The sequence below is a fragment of the Capricornis sumatraensis genome, chromosome 4 (genome assembly GCF_032405125.1).
Source record: "Capricornis sumatraensis isolate serow.1 chromosome 4, serow.2, whole genome shotgun sequence".
Lineage (NCBI taxonomy): Eukaryota > Metazoa > Chordata > Mammalia > Artiodactyla > Bovidae > Capricornis > Capricornis sumatraensis.
The window spans coordinates 124,835,546-124,854,692 of NC_091072.1; the positions used below are offsets into that span (position 1 = coordinate 124,835,546).

The following is a 19,147-nucleotide window of genomic DNA, read 5'->3' on the forward strand; positions in this document are numbered from 1 at the left end:
CCTGCCCCCAATCCCTCCCAGCATCAGAGTCTTTTCCAATGAGTCAACTCTTTGCATGAGGTGGCCAAAGTACTGGAGTTTCAGCTTTAGCATCAGTCCTTCCTATGAACACCCAGGACTGATCTCCTTTAGCATGGACTGGTTGGATCTCCTTGCAGTCCAAGGGACTCTTGAGAGTCTTCTCCAACACCACAGTTCAAAAGCATCTTCTTCGGCACTCAGCCTTCTTCACAGTCCAACTCTCACATCCATACATGACTACTGGAAAAACCATAGCCTTGACTAGACAGAACTTAGTCGGCAAAGTAATGTCTCTGCTTTTTAATATGCTATCTAGGTTGGTCATAACTTTCCTTCCAAGGAGTAAGCATCTTTTAATTTCATGGGTGCAAACCATATTTATTTGAGGATAAAATTATTGTTTACGTGTTATATATACATAAAATAATTTGTATATCTACACACTAGCAATAACAGTCTGAAATAAAATTAAGAATGTAATTCCACTTGCAATAACACCAAAACAAAATAATACTTAGAAATTAATTTAAATAAGATGTGCAAGACATGTACACTGAAAACTACAAAATGTGCTGGAGGTTCTGAGTGCCAAGAGCCAAGTTCCTTCAGTCATGTCTGATTCTTTGAGACCCTATGGGCTGTAGCCTGCCAGGCTCCTCTGTCCATGGGATTCTCCAGGCAAGATCCTCTTCCAGGGGATCTTTCCGACCAAGAGACAGAACCTGCATCTCTATGTCTCCTGCATTGGCAGATGGGTTCTTTACCACCTGGGAAGTTTCTAGTTGACTATATTTGAGAGAAATTTTAAAAGTAAGGTAAAATTTTCTTACATTTACCCACTTATTTACTATTTTCTTTGCTCTTCTATTTTCTATAGATATAACTTTCTAATGGATGTGAAAGCGGTAAAGAATCTGCTTGCCAAGCAGGAGACACAAGTTTGATTCCTGGGTCAAGATTTCCTGTAGAAGGAAATGACAACCCATTTCAGTATTCTTGCCTGGGAAATCCCATAGACAGAGGAAACTGGCAGGCTTCAGTCCATAGGGTCACAAAAAAGTCAAGACACAATTTAGCAAATAATAACAAATCTCCAACTAATACCATTTTTCTTCTAAGTATTTTAATATTTCTATAGTGTAAGTTTACTGAAGCTGATTTTCCCAACGTTCATGAATCTGCAAAACTTTTCATTTTACTTTTAATTTCTAAAATACATAATTGCTGGCTGTGGATTCTAGGTTAACTTTATCATTTTAAAATTTCTATTATTTTCTGTCCTGCATAGTTTCAGGCAAGAAATGTGCCCCAATTTTTAACCTTATTTTTTTGTGTATAACAAAATTTTTAACCTTATTTTTTATTCTGACTGGTAGAGTTTAATTTTTTTTCCTTTCTTTGTAGCTTTCAAAACTCTGTGTTTATCCTACTTAAATCTGTTGAGAGTATTTAATCTATAAATGCTTAGTTTACAGTAAATTTGAGAAATTTTAAGCTATTGTTTCTTCAAATATTTTTTCTCTCTTTCTTTTGGATTTCCAGTTACATATATTGCCTCTTACAGGTTACAGATGCTCTGCTAAAACTTTAACCCTTTTTTCCTCTTTGCTCTATTGTGGATAGTTACTAGAGTTATATTTTCAAGTTCACTGATCATTTCTTTCACAGTTTCTAGCTTACTTTTAGTCCTTTAAAGTGAAATTTTAATTTGAGATATTATATTTTTCATCTCTAGCTAGAAGTTTCATTTGGACTTTAAAAAATTTTTTCATTTTTCTATCATTATGCTTATGCTTTCTTTTGAAATCTTGCACATTTAAAAATAGTTGTATTAGATGCTTTAAAGTTCTTTTCATTTAATTCCATCATCTCTGTCATTTCTGGATATATTTATATTGATTAGCAATATGTTACATTGTTTCTATTTTTCCTGTTAATATGTCACATTCTCTTGCTTCTTTCTACGTATAGTAAATATTTTTTCAAGTGTGATTTTTATGTTTTCAAGTACTGGATTTTATTTCTTTAAAATATTGACTTTTGTTTCAGCAAATAGTAAATTTCTGTGATCAATTTATCCTTTTGAGGCTTGTTTTCAAGTTTTTAAGAGAACATCTAGAGTAGCTTTGAATTAATGATAGTTTAGCACCACTAATAGAGCATAGCTCCTCTTGTATCTCTACCTATGGCTAGGGTATTTAACAAAGATTCTGTCTTTTGGGTAGTTGGACTTGAATGTCTCCCAGATCTGTGTAAATTCTAGGACCTATGTATATTAGATCTTTTCAATATTTTTTTTTTTACCTAGTCTCATAGGGTTTGCATTATGAAAATGCATAATATTTGGACACCATCTAAAAGGGACTCACACAGACTTTTGGAGCTTTCTTTTTATCTATCTCCCTTCTTTTGGACAGTCTCTCATAAAAACGCCAGATGCTTCAGCTTCTCTGAACTCTTTTCTTTATCACCCTAACTCAGCAAGTCTATTATGCTTTGCTTAGAATCTCCCCAGCTGCACTCAGGTCCAGAAAATGTCCCTAAGCAGAAAGTCAGGGCAAATTCAGAGCTCTCCCTTCATTCACTTTTCTTCTTTCAGGAACCAGAGGCTTTTATTGTCTGTTGTCCAATGTATCAAACCATTTCCATATTTCTAATTATTTACTATAGGGAAATAAGCCCAATCCCAATTATTCTATCATCATAGCTGAAAATCACTAATTAAACCTTAAAACTGTCTTTTGATTCTATCCTACAAGTTATATTGTTGGAAGACAATTTTCCATAAGTCCTTGATATTTCTTGTATGTCCCCATGAGCAGGCATTGATTGCTGTTTGTTCTCAGCTATATTTTTAAGGGTGTTTGTGTAGCAAACAGTCTTGACATATATACTTAATGTCCCTCAGACAAAGGACAAGTTTCCTTACAGCTTTGGAAGATACCTTCCCCTGGAGGTGTCAGGGGCTTTCCTGATAGCTCAGTTGGTAGAGAAATTGCCTGCAATGCAGAAGACCCCGGTTCCATCCCTGGGTCGATTCTTGGGTTGAGAAGATCCACTGGAAAAGGGATAGGCTACCCACTCCAGTATTCTTGGGCTTCCCTTGTGGCTCAGCTGATAAAGAATCTGCCTGCAATGTGGGAGACCTGGGTTTGATCCTTGGATTAGGAAGATCCCCTGGAGAAGGGAAAAGCTACCTACTTCAGTCTTCTGGCCTGGAGAATTCCATGGACTGTATAGTCCATAGGGTCACAAAGAGTTGGACACACTGAGCGACTTTCACTTTCAGTTTTCCCCTGGAACAAACGGCAGACACATTTACTTACCTTTAAAACACACACACACACACACACACACACACGCAAAACTGAGTTCCTTAAGTTCAGGGCCTGTGTCTTGTAAAGCAACTAACTACGTTTACAGGCATCTTCTGGCCCTCTTCACTATAGGAACTGTAGCTTGAAAAATTAGTGCTAAAATGCCCATGTCCTGTCTATGGTCATTGCTATCAATAATAAATTATCCTTTGTCTCTGACCCAAGAGTATGATGTCTTTTGTTAGCATCCATGAAATTGTGATAGACTAAATAGTTTGCAAGTATGGTAAAATCTTAAACCTTTTGTGACTTTTAATACATACTTGCTGAATGTAACCATTTACATGTATATTGGAGGATACAAAAAATAAAATATGTGGTAATTTATAATAAAAGTTAATATTTATTTATGGAATACTTTGCTAAAGGTAGACTTCCCTTGTAGCTTAGTTGGTAAAGAATCTGCCTGCAGTACAGGAGACAAGAGTTCGATCCCTGGGTTAGGAAGATCCCCAGGAGGAGGAAATGGCAACCCACTCCAGTATCCTTGCCTGGAAAATCTCATGGACAGAGGAGCCTGGTGGCCTGCAGTCCATGGGGTTGCAAATAGTTGGGCATGACTGAGCAACTAATATTTACTTACTTATTTGCTAAAGGTGCGTTTGCACACAACCATTCCCCAAATTCAGCAAAGTAAGCATCTTTTTCCATTTTTCACATGAGAAACAAAGGTTCAGAGAGGATGTGATTTGGGCAAATTTAAATGCATACTAAATAGTAAGTCAACATTCAAATTTAAGCTTTTTTGTTCTCTTTCCAATGTCATGAAAACCCCTAGCACTACACAGTTATAACAATATTAACACAAAAAGCATATAATTGAGGTTTAAATCATGTGGTAGACTAAAACAACTATAGAAATTCAGAAGAAAGGGAGACTAGTGCCAGCTAAATTCTTCAGAAAAGACTGAAAGATTGACTGGAAGAAGAACCAAGTAACCCAAACTAGTGTCGAAGACTGACACTTAAAGTCTTTCCGTGAAGGTAACTATAAATCCCACAGTCTACAGCAAAGCTGTGCTATTTTCTGCTTCAAAATTGAGGATATAAAGACAGCATATCCATGAAACACTAAGTTATAATTCCTTTTTCCTTATATATACAACTTCTAAGAATCCACATGCTGTTCGTAATTGGACTGCAAACTGACAGAAGTGTTTCTTTCAGTGATTACAAGCACAATGGACACACTTCAGCCTCCAAAGGTACCATGGGAATGTGCGTGTGTGTTTGTGGCAGGGGGGAGGGTGGTGGTTCTTGGCAAAGGATTGGACAAAATAATTTCTTCTTTCAATTCTCACCTGGAAAAGTAAATAAATAAGAAAAACCTATTATCAATTAAATATTTGATTTTAATAACCTTTTAACCCAACTTTTCTCTCTCCTCTTTCACTTTCATCAAGAGAGTCTTTAGTTCTTCACTTTCTGCCGTAACGGTGGTGTCATCTGCATATCTGAGGTTATTGATATTTCTCCTGGCAATCTCGATTCCAGCTTGTGCCTCATCCAGCCCAGTGGTTATTAAATCTTTTAAGGTTATTAAATCTTTATTAAAATTAATAAAATAGTAATAATTTTAAAGTTCCTACATACACCAGAATGCTGAAAAAAAAAAAATCTACCCTCTAAAATTCTTTGTCCTCCAAAATCAAACATGACAGAACTCAAGAAAGAACTCAGGAGTGATAGGGTCCTATAGACCACTGGGGTAAAATAAGAAATTGACTAATTCTTTGAACATGTTAAAAAATCAGTTTTAACATTCTATCCTAAATCTGACCTCTTCCTCCAGAGGGCCAAGTTAAAATGAGAAGGAAAATAAAATAAATCTCTCAAGTTCTATTGAGAACACAAGAAACATATTTGCTGTTCAGTCACTCAGTCATGTGCAACTCTTTGCGACCCCATGGACTGCAGCACGCCAGGCTGCATCATCTCCCAAAGCTTGCTCAGACTCATGTCCATTGAGTTGGTGATACTATCCAACCGTCTTGTCCTCTGTTGTCCCCTCCTCCTGCTTTCATTTTTTTTTTTTTTAGATATTTGAAATACAACTTTATTCTGATTCTAAACGAAAAGGAATGGGAATGACAGTAACAAACAAGATTCCACCTCTCAATATTGTCATGTGACTATAGCAGTCTTATATTCGAAACTCAAGGAGGAAACAACTGTGTTCCAAAACACCTAAATATGCAGGTCCAAAAAATGAAGGTATTTTTTTTTAAACTGCCACATTCACTCCAAAGCCCATCCATCTCCTTCAGCATCCAAAGATTAAGCACATTTTCTGCTTAGCTATATAATAAAGTGGCAAACACACTGCACCACTGACATCACAGGACAGTTGCCTATAAAACTAGACTTCTGACGCTGGGCCCCAGCTTCACTTTCTCACAGGTCATCATCTTCATCCGGGAGAGCAGTTGTCTGAGCAACCTCTAAATCGTGCTCGTACTGTGCTGCCAAGGCTGGGTCCATGACCACCTCTGGCGGGGCAAGAGCAGGCATGGCGACAAACTCCAAGTTAGGGTCTCCAATCAGTTTTCTAGCAAGCCAGAGGAAGGGCTTTTCAAAGTTGTAGTTACTTTTGGCAGAAATGTCATAGTACTGAAGATTCTTCTTTCGGTGGAAGACAATTGACTTTGCCTTAACCTTTCTGTCCTTAATATCCACTTTGTTGCCACACAACACAATTGGGATGTTCTCACACACTCATACCAGATCTCTATGCCAGTTAGGCACATTCTTGTAAGTAACTCTTGATGTTACGTCAAACATTATAATGGCACACTGAGCTTGTATATAATAACCATCTCTCAGTCCACCAAATTTCTCCTGACCAGCTGTATCCCATACATTGAACTTAATAGGTCCTCTGTTGGTATGGAACACAAGAGGATGGACCTCAACACCCAAGGTAGTTCTTCTCAAATTCACCAGTCAGATGACGCTTCACGAATGTAGTTTTTCCAGTACCACCATCACCAACCAAAACAAGTTTGAACTGAACTTGGGGTTCTCCTTGGGCAGCCATCGCGATGTTACGCGGTTCGCGTCCCGGCGCCCTCATGGCCTACGCGGCAGGGGAGAGAGGAGAACTCTCTGCCCAGAGGACTCGCTAAACCGCCTCCTCATGGCCGCCTCCTGCCGCTGCCTGGACCCGCCCCCCTCCTGCTTTCAATCTTTCCCAACATCAGGGTCTTTTCTAATGAGTTGGCTCCTCGCATTTTTATATAAGTACTTAAATTTGACCTACCTCCTGAGAAATCTGCATACAGGTCAGGAAGCAACAGTTAGAACTGGACATGGAACAACAGACTATTTCCAAATCAGGAAAGGCGTAAGCCAAGGCTGTATATTGTCACCCTGCTTATTTAACTTAGATGCAGACCACATCTAAGAAACACTGGGCTGGATGAAGCACAATCTGGAATCAAGATTGCCAGGAGAAATATCAATAACCTCAGATATGCAGATGACACCACCCTTATGGCAAAAAGTGAAGAACTAAAGAGCCTCTTGATGAAAGTGAAAGAGAAGAGAGAAAAAGTTGGCTTAAAGCTCAACATTCAGAAAACAAAGATCATGGCATCCAGTCCCATCACTTCATGGCAAATAGATGAAGAAACAGTGGAAACAGTGGCAGACTATATTTTTGAGGGCTCCAAAATCACTGCAGATGGTGACTGCAGCCATGAAATTAAAAGATGCTTCCTCCTTGATAGAAAAGTTATGACCAAATTAGACAGCATATTAAAAATCAGAGACATTACTTTGCCAACAAAGGTCCATCTAGCCAAAGCTATGGTTTTTCCAGTAGTCATGTATGGATGTGAGAGTTGGACTATAAGGAAAGCAGAGCACCAAAGAATTGATGCTTTTGAAGTGTGGTGTTGAAGAAGACTCTTGAGAGTCCCTTGGACTGTAAGGAGACCCAACCAGTCCATCCTAAAGCAGATCAGGCCTGGGAGTTCATTGGTAGGACTGATGTTGAAGCTGAAACTCCAATACTTTGGCCACCTGATGCAAAAAGCTGACTCACTGGAAAAGATCCTGGTGCTGGGAAATATTGAAGGTGGGAGGAGAATGAGAGGACAGAGGATGAGATGGTTGGATGGCATCACTGACTTAATGGTCATGAGTCTGAGTAAACTCCGGGAGTTGTTGTTGGATAGGGAGGCCAGGCATGCTACAGTCCATGGGGTTGCAAAGAGTCGAACACAACTGAGCAAATGAACTGAACTGAACTGAAATTTGGCCAGAAGTGAAAAATAGATTTTACACTGAACAGTGTTCTGTAGCCAAAAACTCTGATCTGGCCTTGAATTCTCTGCAGATCTGCTAGGCAAGGGAAAAAAAATTGCATTCTTCCAGAAGTTAAAAACTGATACTTGAAGAATTGATGCTTTTGAACTGTGGTGTTGGAGAAGACACTTGAGAGTCCCTTGGACTGCAAGGAGATCCAACCAGTCCATTCTAAAGGAGATCAGCCCTGGGTGTTCTTTGGAAGGAATGATGCTAAAGCTAAAACTCCAGTACTGTGGCCACCTCATGCGAAGAGTTGACTCATCGGAAAAGACTCTGATGCTGGGAGGGATTGGGGGAAGGAGGAGAAGGGGACGACAGAGGATGAGATGGCTGGATGACGTCACCCACTCGATGGACGTGAGTCTGAGTGAACTCCGGGAGATGGTGATGGACAGGGAGGCCTGGTGTGCTGTGATTCATGGGGTCGCAAAGAGTCGGACACGGCTGAGCAACTGAACTGAACTGAACTGAACTGAACTGAACTGAAAGTATTTTTTAGCACTGGAATAAAATGCTTTTTATATTTCTTTTGATATAACAAATATTTACTGAAGGATATTTTATGCTAGCCACTACTACAGGAGACAAGGGAGGTAATAAACAGAATATGTTTCTAGTGTTTTAAGGAGCAGGAAATTTTGAGGTCGTGCTAAATGCATTTCAATAAATTTATGAAGTTAAGGCTTGATAAAGAGGTGAGCAAAGTGGACATAAGGGAATGGAAAAGGCGAGCTAGTGGTTAGTAACAGATGAGGTACACAGCAATATTCCTGGGACATGAGAGGCATAGGAAGTCTAAGTCTGAGGCTACAGGGGCACTCAAGGTTAAGATCTTGAAGACCTTCTATCACTCATAAAAATGATCCTTCAGAGAATACAGGCAGCAAGAGAAGTTGACAAGCATGATTGTACATGAAAGAAAAGTAATAATATTAAGACAGTGCAATAGCAGTTTGAGAGTTTAATATATTTCAGTGGATTCTATTCTAATTTTTAAAAGAATCTAGAACATTATAGAATTTTCCTAAAATATAAGCTATGAAGTCACAGACCGAAAAAATAACTATTTAACCACAAAATAAGGTTGATTTAACTTCATGTCTCCCATGAGAATAAGTAGGCTTCCCAGGTGGCACTGTTGGGAGAGAACCAAGAACCTACCTGCCAATGAAGGAGATGTAAGAAACAGAGGTTTGATCCCTGAGTCAGGAAAATCCCCTGGAGGAGGGCATGGCAACCAACTCTATTATTCTTGCCTGGAGAATCCCAGAGGAACCTGGCGGGTTATAGTCCATGGAGTCACAAAGAATCAGACATGACTGAAGCAACTGAGCATAGATGCATGAGAAGGGCTGATGGGTCCAAATGCTGTCAGTCGGCACCAGAGTTCATTTTAGGGAAAGAGTACTCATTTAAGGAAAATATTATGATGAAATATGTAGACAAAGAAAGATGACCCTGAGAATAGGGATTATATACTCCTGACAGTGAGAAAACTAAACCAATCTGTCCAAGGCATCTGTAATTTAAGTTGGGTAAAACATAAGAGAGAATGAAGTAAAGTCCAGATAAAATGCTATCTGGCTGGAATGTAAGTTAGGACAAATGGCCAGGAAGGTTTTAAAGAACAGGGTGGTCTAATACAGTTTGAAATTAACAGCTAGATTGTTCTATATCCTTTGACCATTGTCACTTTATCTCTAGGTGACACACACGGCTTTACTTATGAGTTGTATTTGGGAGGGAGGAAATCCAGGGAAAGGGGTTGTACAGGGAAGAGATAATGACCTAGCTGCAAGATACAGATTGGACAACGCTGGCAGATGCCAGAAACCAGAGCCAGATGTAACTGACACTAAACCCCTTACAGACTGAACAAATCTTGGAAGGGCGTCATACTTCTTAAGGGCAAGGTGACCCACACCGACATCTGGGTAACGTGGATAAGAGAGAACCTTTTTGAAGCATTGCTTTGATTTGTATCTTAAACCACAAGGCAGTAATTTCCCTGAGGAATTAGTTTAGATATATGCAGTTTGGCAAACTTTAAAGCAAAATGCAACATTTAGCTGGACTTTGAGTTTTACTTGATGAAGATTTGAAGGAACATTAAACAGAAATACATATCTTCAATCAGAAATTAATTTCATTATTGTTTTCCGTATTATTAGGCAAGTGTAGATGCTGATGAAATGAATTCCCCTAGTATTTTTAAACAACAATAATACTTTGTGCTTACTATGTTCCAGTTCCTTTTCTAGTGATAGATTAGATTATGTGAGTCCTTGGGCTTGAGTTTCTCTTTCATATATAAATTCAAACTGATGAGGAATCTCTGCTCTATGATGCTGTGAAGACCCAGGCTTGTTCTGACTGTTTCTCCACCATTGCTCGAGTCTTTTCATCTCTGCCTGGTCCGACGGCTCACCCTCAAATCTTCATTATTCCAGAGGCAGGCAAGGAAATGAGAAAAGGTGGGGAGGCAACAAAAAGAACTTAAGCACAAGGCCACAACCAGCTGGTATAGAAGAAAATTTAATTGAATTGTTGGGGACAAAGGGGAAGGGGGGTCAGAGGGATTTTCTTTTAGCACAAAGAACATTCCTAGGGCTTTTATTTGGGCTTTGAATATATGTGTGTGTTTATTTGCTTTTTGTTTCTAAAAGGTAGAACTCATTGTCTAAGGCCTCACAGACTTTAATTTCACCAAATGCCAGAAAGGGGCATTCCTTCCTCCTGCACACAATAAGGGTTGCTAAGGTTAGTGTTTAAAGAAGACATTAAATCATACTGGGTGGGAGGATGGGACGAGAAATTCATGACACAAATGCCTCATTATGTAGACTATGCAAGGGAGCAAAAACATCCGCCCCCAAACTGGATCATGCATGATCTTTTGAGGTTAACAAAAGGAATGTCATGGTAGAGATGATGGAAATCTGCAAGAATGAAGTCCCCGGAGCCAATCCTGTCATTCTCCCTGCTTTCATCTCCCCTAAAATTGTCTCATTATACTACTAGAAAAATACACCACAGAATGAAGTTATGTTCCAAAAAAGAAAGAAAAAGTATTGCCTAGAGTATTCTCCATACAGGAATATTATTTCTTTTTATATTAAACATGTATGTACTTAAGCCAGCCTAGCAATTAGTTGGATTGAGGCAAGTGTCTGCTCTGTCCTTATTAAAATATGACTGTGATTTGGTGTAAATATGTCCATGTAAAAATATGTTTTCATCTTTAACTATTTATATCTATTTGTAGAGGCTGCTGTAAGCATTTACTGCACTCTATGACTTCAATTAGGATGATGTTTATTACTGAATATTGTGCAACCAGCAGGTGATGATAACAGACTTTAAAGAACACCCATATTCTCATGGCAATAATTTGCAATAATGCTGTAGGGATAAACAAGGGAGCCAAGAAGAGGTTTTCTGTTAACATTCAGGTTTGCACTTTGCACACCTGTATTAATGACATCCACCTACAGGGTGGGAAAAAAAAAGGACATACCTGTGGGCTCTTTGCAATATTTAAACGTAAGAAAACACCTGCTTATTGAGACACTTCTGTGTACATGTGTTCAAAACAATACATCAGATTCTGTCAGAAGGCTAAAGAGATGATTTGATATCTGCTACAGTCAACATCTGCTATTTTTACCCAGCATTATTTGGCCTTGGAATACGGAATGAAGAAGGGCAAAGACTAATAGAGTTTTGCCAAGAGAACTCACTGGTCATAGCAAACACCCTGTTCCAACAACACAAGAGAAGACTCTACACACGGACATCAGCAGATGGTCAACACTGAAATCAGATTGATTATATTCTTTGCAGCCAAAGACGGAGACGCTCTATACAGTCAGCAAAAACAAGACTGGGAGCTGACTGTGGCTCAGATCATGAACTCATTATTGCCAAATTCAGACTTTACTTGAAGAAAGCAGGGAAAACCACTAGACCATTCAGGTATGACCTAAATCGAATCCCTTATGATTATATAGTGGAAGTGAGGAATAGATTTAAGGGACTGGATCTGATAGATAGGGTGCCTGATGAACTATGAATGGAGGTTCGTGATATTGCACAGGAGACAGGGATCAAGACCATCCCCATGGAAAAGAAATACAAAAAAGCAAAATGGCTGTCTGGGGAGGCCTTACAAATAGCTGTGAAAAGAAGAGAAGCTAAAAGCCAAGGAGAAAAGGAAAGATATAAGCATCTGAATGCAGAGTTCCAGAGAATAGCAAGGAGAGATAAGAAAGCCTTCCTCAGCCATCAATACAAAGAAATAGAGGAAAACAATAGAATGGGAAAGACTAGAGATCTCTTCAAGAAAATTAGAGATACCAAGGGAACAATTCATGCAAAGATGGGCTCAATAAAGGACAGAAATGGTATGGACCTAACAGAAGCAGAAGATATCAAGAAGAGGTGGCAAGAATACACAGAAGAACTGCACAAAAAAGATCTTCATGACCAAGATAATCATGATGGTGTGATCACTCACCTAAAGCCAGACATCTTGGAATGTGAAGTCAAGTGGACCTTAGAAAGCATCACTATGAACAAAGCTAGTGTAGGTGATGGAATTCCAGTTGAGCTATTTCAAATCCTAAAAGATGATGCTGTGAAAGTGTTGTACTCAATATGCCAGCAAATTTGGAAAACTCAGCAGTGGCCACAGGACTGGAAAAGGTCAGTTTTCATTCCAATCCCAAAGAAAAGCAATGGCAAAGAATGCTCAAACTACTGCACAATTGCACTCATCTCACAAGCTAGTAAAGTAATGCTCCAAATTCTCCAAGCCAGGCTTCAGCAATATGTGAACCGTGAACTTCCAAATGTTAAGCTGATACTATCATGTAAGAATCGAATCACCAGTCTATGTCCGATGCAGGATACAGCATGCTTGGGACTGGTGCACGGGGATGACCCAGAGGGATGTTGTGGGGAGGGAGGTGGGAGGGGGGTTCATGTTTGGGATCGCATGTACACCCGTGGTGGATTCATGTCAATGTATGGCAAAACCAATACAGTATTGTAAAGTAAGATAAAGTAAAAATAAAAATAAAAAAATTAAATTAAATTAAAACAACAACAACAAAAAAAGGCAGAAGAACCAGAGATCAAATTGCCAACATCTGCTGAATCATCGAAAAAGCAAGAGAGTTCCAGAAAAATATCTACTTCTGCTTTATTGACTATGCCAAAGCCTTTGACTGTGTGGATCACACTAAACTGTGGAAAATTTTGAAAGAGATGGGAATACCAGACCACCTGACCTGCCTCTTGAGAAACCTATATGCAGGTCAGGAAGCAACAGTTAGAACTGGACATGGAACAACAGACTGGTTCCAAATAGGAAAAGGAGTACATCAAGGCTATATATTGTCACCCTGCTTATTTAACTTATATGCAGAGTACATCATGAGAAATGCTGGTCTGGAAGAAGCACAAGCTGGAATCAAGATTGCTGGGAGAAATATCAATAACCTCAGATATGCAGATGACATATAAATGACCAACAAATATATGAAAAAGTGTTCAGCATCACTAATCATCAAGATTGTGCAGCTCAAAATCACAGTGAGATAGCATTTCATACCTGTTAGGTTGGCTATTATTTAAAAATATTAAAATAAAAGATAAATGTTGGTGAGATTGTAGAGAAAATGGAACTCTCATACATTACTTAGTACAGCCATTATGGAAAATTGTATGGAGGTTCCTTAAAAAACTGAAAATAGGCTTTCTGAATGATTCAACAATCTCTCTCCTGGTATCTCACCAAAAGAAATGAATATCTTTGAGTACCTAAAATAGATATCTGTGCTCCCATGTTCATTGCATCATTATTCACAATAGTCAAGATATGAATGTGTACATTAATGTTTAAATGGATAAAGAAACACAATGAAAAATTATTCAGCCTTAAAATAAGAGATCTTGCCATTTGTAACAACATGAGTGAAACTAGAGAACATTATGCTAAGTGAAATATGCCAGATACAGAAAAAAGACACATGATCTTACTTATATGTGAAATCTAAAAAAGTTAAATACTTAGAAGCAGAGTAGAACAGTGGCCTAGAGAATTCCATGAACAGAGGAGCCTGGCAGGCTACAGTCCATGAGGTCCCAAAGAGTCAGACATGACTGAGCAACTTTCACTTTTCCAAGCGTGAGGAGGTGAGGGAAATGGAGATATGTTCGTCAAAGGATACGAAGTTGCAGTTATGTAGGATGGATAAGTCCAGAGAACTAAGGCACAATATGATGACTATAGTTAAAAATATTGTTGAATACTGGGAATATACTAAAACAGTAAAACTCAGGAGCTCTGATCACCAAAATATATGGTAAATATGTGAGCAGATTATATGCTAATTAGCTTGGCATTTAACAAGCTAACCAGGATTAACAAGGATTACTACATTAATCCTTTTACTGTGTATGTGTACATCAAATCATGTTGTACATCTTAAATATATACAAACATTATTTTAAAAATAAAATTAAGAACACTTTCCCCAAATATATTTTAACTTATATATAATACATGAGATTTTTTTGTTTTAAAAGGTAAATGACTATGCAATTGTAAGAAGGCAAATCTGATGGGATGACAAAATGATGGTGTGTTTCTAGGCATTAAGGCAAATTTTTGCCTGTGGTTTGCAATTGTTTGAGGTATGTTTGAAATTAATGGTAAGCATTTATTTTAGTGACAAAATGAGTGCTAAGGGAAATTTAAGTATATTATATTTTTATTACTTTAATTGAAGTGAAGTTCATTTACAATGTGTTAGTTTCTGGGGTACAGCAAAGTGACTCGGGTTATACACATATATATGCATATATATTATTTTTCATATTATGTAAATAAGGCTATAAAAAATCTACTTTTAAAAAGAAATGTAATAGCCCCCAGGTAACACTGACATTCAAATTAGTAAGTAAACAGCTCCTTATGCTTGAAATCTATTTAGAATTTACTAGCAATGGCACCCCACTCCAGTACTCTTGCCTGGAAAATCCCATGGACGGAGGAGCCTGGTAGGCTGCAGTCCATGGGGTCGGCTGAGAGTCAGACACGACTGAGCGACTTCACTTTCACTTTTCACTTTCATGCTTTGGAGAAGGAAATGGCAACCCGCTCCAGTGTTCTTGCCTGGAGAATCCCAGGGACAGGGGAGCCTGGTGGGCTGCCGTCTATGGGGTTGCACAGAGTCGGACATGACTGAAGTGACTTAGCAGCAGCAGCAGCAGAACATGTGATATGCTACTTGGCCTTCCCTGGTGGCTCAGATGGTAAAGCGTCTGTCTACAATGCGGGAGACTCGGGTTCGATCCCTGGGTTGGGAAGATCCCCTGGAGAAGGAAATGGCAATCCACTCCAGGACTATTGCCTAGAAAATCCCATGGACAGAGGAGCCTGGTAGGCTACAGCCCATGGGATCACAAAGAGTCGGACACAACTGAGTGACTTCACTTTCACTTTCATGATATGGTACAAATATTTGCTCAGTTTCAGTTTTCTTGACTGAATTATCTCAGTGAAGATAATTAGATTAAAATAGAAGTACTGGCAAATAAAACCAAAGTTGCATATCTTGCTAGTAAGCCTGCTTACTAATTCATATCTACAGATTGACCCACCAGCAAATTTTCACTTTGAGAACTTTACTCAAACAAAAATTGAAATAATTTATTCATGATGTTATAGAAGCCCAAACAGTTTGGCAACAAGGATTGGGAAAAAACTCTGGTGGTGGTGGTGGTTTTGTCACTACTTGTCACTAGCTGTGTCTGACTTGCGACACCATGGATGGTAATCTGCTGGGCTCCTGGGTCCATGGGATTCTCCAGGCAAGAATACTGGAGTGGGGTTGCCATTTCCTTCTCCAGGGAATCTTCTTGACCTGGTGATTGAACTCAGGTCTCCTGCATTGCAGGCAGACTCTTTATCAACTGAGCTACACAGGAAGTCCCTTAGGGAAAAAACTCTAAGTTTTACTATTTTATCATATTCATTTGCCACAAATATAAAAGGTCCATTTTTTCTTATTTTGCTGAGATATTTCTATGAAAGTTCTGGAATTAATGCAATGCCCTGCAAGGTGAAAGGTTTTGCTTTCTGGCATTCTAGGAAATAGTAGACCTGATGATATAATTATTAACATACCCACTAATAACGATGAGCTCAAGAAAATAAAAATAAAGGTTCTGAGGCTTTTTTAAAAAAACGATTAATTGTGATTGTACTTTAATGGAAACTAGATGGTTTATATTTTAAAAATTGTGCTAATCTAACTGTATTTTTTCTTCTACTAAATGTGAAAAATATTCAAATATAGTTATACTAAAAGAAATACATAAATCATTTTTTTAAATTTTATTCAAGCAAAATGCAGGTGACATTTTCCGTAAACATATGGTTTCTGAGAAACTTGACCACATTTGACAGGAAACTAATAATGATCAAATCCTTATATGCTTTTTTTTGTAGTTGAAACACCCTCATTATTAAGAGTTATTGAAGACTATATTTTAGAATTTTCCTACCAGTTCTTAAGATGTTACCAAACTCTTCCATGGGGATATTTTCAAAGAGTAATATAATATCAAAATGGAAAGTCTATGCAAAATAAACTCTCATACAAGAATTTAGAAGAAAAAATTCTATAACTTTTCAATTCAGAGTAAAAGATTTTAGGGTAAATGTGTCTAATAATATATGCACAGCTATTTGAACCTGTTATAACCTGTAGACTATTGCTGTGTAAACTGAATACTCTATCCAATTTTAAATCTTGGGAAAAATAATCTTAATTGTATCATTTGTTCTAAGATTCATAAAGAAATAAGATCAAATGGGATACTCTTAGAAAGGGAAATATTTTAAGTGAATTTTCCTTTTTTTCTTCAGTCATATTGGAAATAAACTGTGGTCACAGTTTTAGTTTAATAACTACTTGCTAAAAAATTATCAAAGAGGAAACGTTTATTTATCAGAGTATTTACATGCATTTTAATGTTTTCTTGTGTGCACAAGAACATAATAAACAATAATTTATTTCTTCTACCGTTTTTGTTTTACAACATGAATACTTATTCAGTTCATTCGCTCAGGTGTGTCCGACTCTTTGCGACCTCATGAACTACAGCATGGCAGGCCTCCCTGACCATCACCAACTCCCAGAGTTTACCCAAACGCGTGTCCATTGAGTCAGTGATGCCATCCAACCATCTCATCCTCTGTTGTCCCCTTCTCCTCCTGCCCTCAATCTTGCTCAGCATCAGGGTCTTTTCAAATAAGTCAGCTCTTTGCATCAGGTGGCCAAATACTGGAGTTTCAGCCTCAATATCAGTCCTTCCAATGAACACTCAGGACTGATCTCCTTTAGGATGAACTGGTTGGATCTCCTTGCAGTCCAAGGGACTCTCAAGAGTCTTCTCCAAGACCACAATTCAAAAGCATCAATTCTTCGGAGCTCAGCTTTCTTCAAAGTCCAACTCAAACATCCATACATGACTACTGGAAAAACCATAGCTTTGGCTAGATGGACCTTTGTTGGCAAAATAATGTCTCTGCTTTTTAATATGCTATCTAGGTTGGTCATAACTTTCCTTCCAAGGAGTAAGTGTCTTTTAATTTTATGGCTGCAATCATCTGCAGTAATTTTGGAGTCCCCCAAAATAAAGTCAGCCACTGTTTCCACTATTTCCCTGTTTATTTGCCATGAAGTGATGTGACTGGATGCCATGATCTCAGTTTCCTGAATGTTGAGCTTTAAGCCAACTTTTTCACTCTCCTTTCACTTTCATCAAAAGGCTCTTTAGTTCTTCTTCACTTTCTATCATAAGGTTGGTGTCATCTGCATATCTGAGGTTATTGATATTTCTCCAGGGAATCTTGATTCCAGCTTGTGCTTCTTCCAGCCCAGCATTTCTTAGATGTAGTCTGCATCAAAGTTAAATAAGCAGGGTGACAATATACAGCCTTGATGTACTACTTTTCCTATTTGGAACCAGTCTGTTGTTCCATGTCCAGTCCTAACTGTTGCTTCCTGACCCTCATACAGGTTTCTCAAGAAGCAGGTAAGGTGGTCTGGAATTCCTATCTCCTTCAGAATTTAAGGTTTTGGTATACTGACTTCATTTTGGGGGGCTCCAAAATTACTGCAGATGATGATTGCAGTCATGAAATTAAAAGATACTTACTCCTTTGAAGGAAAGTTATAACCAAACTAGATAGCATATTAAAAAGCAGAGACATTATATTGCCAATAAAGCAGAAATATATGTTTATCTGGAACTCTTGCATTTTCAATGATTCAGCAGATATTAGCAGTTTGATCTCTGGTTCCTATGCCTTTTTTTTTATTATTATTTTTTTTTTATTTTTCTAGAACCAGCTTGAACATCTGGAAGTTCACCATTTATATATTGCTGAGGCCTGGCTTGGAGAATTTTGAACATTACTTTACTAGTGTGTGAGACGAGTCCAACTGTGCAGTAGTTTCAGCATTCTTTGGCATTGCCTTTCTTTGGGATTGGAATGACTACTGACTTTTTCCAGTCCTGTGGCCACTGCTGGGTTTTCCAAATTTGCTGGCTTATTGAGTGCAGCACTTTCACAGCATCATCTTTCAGGATTTGAAATAGCTCAACTGGAATTCCATCACTACCACTCGCCTTTTTCGTAGTGATGCTTCCTAAGGCCCACTTGACTTCATATTCCAGGATGTCTGGCTCTAGTTGGGTGATCACACCATCGTGATTATCTGGGTTGTGAAGATCTTTTCTTGTACAGTTCTTCTGTGCATTCTTGCCACCTTTTCTTAATATCTCCTGCTTCTGTTAGATCCATAATATCTGTCCTTTATTGTTCCCATCTTTGCCTGAAATGTCCCCTTGGTATCTCTAATTTTCTTGAAGAGATCTCTAGTCTTTCCCATTCTATTGTTTTCCTCTATTTCTTTGCATTGATCGCTGAGGATGGCTTTCTTATCTCTCCTTGCTATCCTTTGGAACTCTACATTCAAATGGGTGTATCTTTCCTTTTTCCTTTGCTTTTTCCTTCTCTTGTTTTCTCAGCTATTTGTAAGGCCTCCTCAGACAGCCATACTGCTTTTTCATTTCTTTTTCTTGGGGATGTTCTTGCTCCCTGTCTCTGTACAATGTCATGAACCTCCATCCATAGTTCATCAGGCACTGTTTATCAGATCTAGTCCCTTAAATCTATTTCTCACTTCCATTGTATAGTCATAAGTGATTTGATTTAGGTCATGCCTGAACTGTCTAGTGGTTTTCTCCACTTTCTTCAATTTCAGTGTGCATTTGGCAATTAGGAATTCATGGTCAGAGCCACAGTCACCTCCCAGTCTTGTTTTTGCTGACTGTATAGAGCTTCTCCATCTTTGGCT

At 38.4% G+C, this 19,147-nt stretch overlaps 1 pseudogene; it reads right to left on the reverse strand.

Annotated features, from left to right (window-relative positions):
• Positions 1-5,522: 5,522 nt before the first annotated feature.
• Positions 5,523-6,440, reverse strand: LOC138079088 (GTP-binding nuclear protein Ran-like; annotated as a pseudogene).
• Positions 6,441-19,147: the final 12,707 nt, after the last annotated feature.